Raw genomic sequence first — 4112 nt, 5'->3', positions numbered from 1 at the left:
ATTTTGAATTACATTTTCATTTGACATTTTCAGTGTTTTATTAAATATTTTTCAAATTAGCGAAACATTTCCTTTTCAACGAAATATTAATTTCCGTACCAACAAATTATTGAATTTTTTAAAATTCCTGCTACAAAATCTTCTGGTTGAACACGTTATGTTTAAATTATTTTAATTTTTATTTATATAATCTTATAGTTTTTAACTTTTAAAAATTTTCCAAAATAAAATAATATTAAATGTAATTGCTAGCTAACAAATGAATATTTTGTGTTTAACTAAGCTGTTAGAAAAATGACACGTTTTAAAACCTAAAGTAACATTGCTGTTGTTTGTTTGAGAACTTTAAATACTCTCAACCAATCTATAGTCAAGAATGGTGTCACATCACATTGCCCTTAACATGAAAATTCTAAAAGAAATACGGTTTATCCTATCAGCTATAGAACTGTAAAACAGTTGTTCAAAATTGTTGATTCGGTTGCTCCTGACTACCTGCGGCAGGCAATGCATCTTACGAACTGATGAGATTGCATTGTTCTTATGAAAGAATCACTTCCTTTAATTCTGGGCAATAACATTTGTCAATAAAATGTGGTTTATTTTTTGGAAAAAATGTTGTAAATGTTGTTTTAATGGAACATGGCTGAGGTACTACGGCCAGAAAGTCCATTGGTACGACTTGTAAGAATTGTGCCTAGCTTAGTTTTATTACATTAGAAAAATATTCTATTCCCTGTTAACAATTTAGTTTTAAACATTTAATTTGAAAACCAGAATTTGGCAGTAATTTAACAGTTTTTTTATGTGAACAAATCGTTAGTAAATCGTTCGATGATACCTCTTAGTATATTTTAAACAATTCAATACCAGCCACGTTTTTACTAAGCTATCCATTGTATCATTTAACTCAAAAAACACCAAAATGCGTTTGAAAATACGTAACCGTTTTATCCGTTTTATACTAACTCGATTATTAAAAACAAACTTATAATATTCGAAAAATGAAAAACGCAACTTCAAATCTATTCAATAAAACCAAAAAATTGCCAGAACTAACCGATAGGAATAATTATCTTTTCGTAAGGTGACTTGCAGTGGACGAGTAAGGCAATGATGGTAATGTGGACGGCCAGTTGAGTCCAGATGGTTATTGAGTTGGTCATTTCTTCTATACTGTTCACAGAACTTGTTCAATCAGTTGGGATTGTTGTCACTTAGATTTTTTTAAAGTTCTAATTTGTAGTTTTCTCAGTTCTGGACGATGACGTTGTGACTGTTGAGTGACAGAATGACAAACATTTTAATTAACTGATGTTTGATGGAGCTGTTATCACTTAAGGTGTGAGGTAACTTTGTGGAGTCGTCAATGAGTCATCAATTAAAGCGTACCATCATTACTGACAATTCTGACAAGTTATTGTTGTAGTCGACTTCATCAGATTTGTTTTGATTGCTTTGTTGTATCTGTTGTTACTGCAATTTTCATGTTTGTTGATGTTGTTGACATTAATAATATATAAAATAAAATTTAATTATGTTGATGAAACATTACAATAATTATTAAAAGCAAATCAAATTTATAGCGTGAAACAGAGTGAAGAAAGCATTGGCAGGAAGAGAATGCTCGTCACATGAAAAGCAGAACTTGTCCCTACCATAGATGGGCGATGACTAATAAAAATATCGTAATCACATGACCAGCCTCATGGTAACATTGCATTCTAAACGATGCCATAAAATGAGCGCTAAATCAATAAATATGTAACAACCTTTGGTGCAGCAGTCTTCGTGTCGGTCATCATCTTGCTCCATCCGAGACGAGCTCGCAAACGTAATTCATGCTATAACAACGCCGGTAATATTCTTATGACAACAATATACATAAACGTGGGTTAAAATTTTGCATCTATTAGCATATATTTCAATGAATAAATTTAGGCTATTTAGGTGCATGTAGAAATATTTAAGAATATTTTAGTTTATTTACGAGCAAACGTGTTTTACATGAAAAATAATCTTGCTGTCCTCAACATTGCCCAAAATGTTCATTGAAATTTTCATTAAGGAATAAATATGTTGCGTGCACAGATGTGTTGTACACTAAGATGCAAGATGACGTTGAGAGGAGGATGCACGCACGCCATGCACGTTCCTAATTATCTGTTTCCTGCTTTGTAATCAGCATTTTATTTCTATATGGACACATTTGTTTGCGGAATATAAACAATCACTTGAACATTAGTGCATCAATTTTTGCAATTTATATATATTTACATTCTTATGTTTATATGGCTACTACAACCTTTTAACTTTAATCATTCAATTAAAACAAATGAATGTTTGCTTGTGAGTTATTTAATTATTTACCCAACAAACCAATGTACGTATATATATTTGTGTGTGTGTGCGTGTGTGTGGAGCTGAAAAAAATAATAGAATGATGACCAAACATGAATGTCTAAGGACACAGGCGGCACAGACTCATATGGACACGCGTGTTTACTGTGCACATATGCATACACATTTTATACACATCTCGCCATAATATATTCAGTGACATACATATTATTTGCATAGAACTCTCATATAGCGCGAACGCATGCTTACTTAACAGAGCGTATAACGGACCGATATGCCGGCATCCTCTTCCAAGCCCACCATACATTACGTATTACTAATATGCAACGTACAAACATCACATTGAATGCATTAATGCCTATACATCCGAATTATATAGCATACGCACATTTTATATGCTTATATGCGGCATGTGCTTACGGACTTTTGTCATTGTACGTACGTTTGTACGGTTTACGTACGTTCGATTCTGTTCGCGTTTTCAATTACAGTCTTATCTTAACATGATTCAAATCTCGTTCGCTTGGGCCGTCCCAACATTTGTGCTCATATTTTATGTTTGTTCAAACACATATCTATATGATTCCGTAACAAGTTTGATTCCGTTGGAGTGAATTATAAAGGGCTTATTCAGTTGAATTGTTAAAACTTACTCGTCTTTTCCATACAAACATTAAAAGGTTAGGTAGGGCAGTGACACCAGCAAGCTTCTGCTGATACTGACTTACTCCAAACCTATAGAAATAGTAAGTATTACCCTCTTGATGGTAATATAAAATAAATCGCATGCGAACGACATTGCTCAGTGATTCTTCAAGTTAACTGTCTCAATCAGACATTCATAAGCCTCGTGGTATCTATTTATAAATTGTGGCTCACATTTTCTCAATTATAAAGTTTTAAAAGATAGACTGCATTTATTATTTTATTGTATTTTACTATTTATTATATGTTTGTAATTTGAGTTGGACTGAATTATGTGGAGCGCAATATGCACCCCGACATAATAGTGCCAAAATATGACGCCAGAATGTTTTTAGCTCTTTGGATATCTTTGGTATACAAGATGGCACGTCATAGACGTTGATTGTTTTAGTTTTAGTAATAAAATTATAACGGCCGTTGCAAGTTCATCAGCACTCGAAGGCGCGTTAAAAATTAAACATAATATTTGCACGTCATGTTCAAACGAGTTTCTCCATTTTTCTTTATGTTGCTAATAATATTTACTGATAAATTTTTATTCGCTCATTTTTATGGCTTACGGTCACCTTGTAAAGTTGATTAAAAAGTTTTGCTTAAATGGTGTAATAAACAATCTAAAAATATATTTTATATTTGAATGGAAAGCTGGTAAACAAGAGGTTAGAAGAGGCACCGAAAGAAGGAAGATATTATAAAATTTAAACGTTAAACTTGATTAGTATATGGCTTAATTTTTTATCTTATCAGTTTTATAAAATGACGATTGTAAAGGATAGTAATGATGATGCATCTGAAGATGTTCTTCATGATAGTGAGAATGATGATGAAGAGAGCCATGATGCTACTGATAAGGACGTTGCTTTATTTTGAGTTCGAACTCATTTTATTGGCGTCTGATAGTATCGATGTTCGGCTTTCTTCGTGGTGCTTGCTACTCCATATAACCTCCTCCACGCCATATAACCTCCCTCTATCGCACTGCCTTCCTCTGCAGTACCAACATTATTGGCTTCGCACCGGTGACAAGAACTCATTCACATTACTAC

Source organism: Helobdella robusta (assembly GCF_000326865.2).
Source record: "Helobdella robusta unplaced genomic scaffold HELROscaffold_17, whole genome shotgun sequence".
NCBI classification, from domain to species: domain Eukaryota; kingdom Metazoa; phylum Annelida; class Clitellata; order Rhynchobdellida; family Glossiphoniidae; genus Helobdella; species Helobdella robusta.
Note: the sequence above shows the minus strand (reverse complement) of the source record.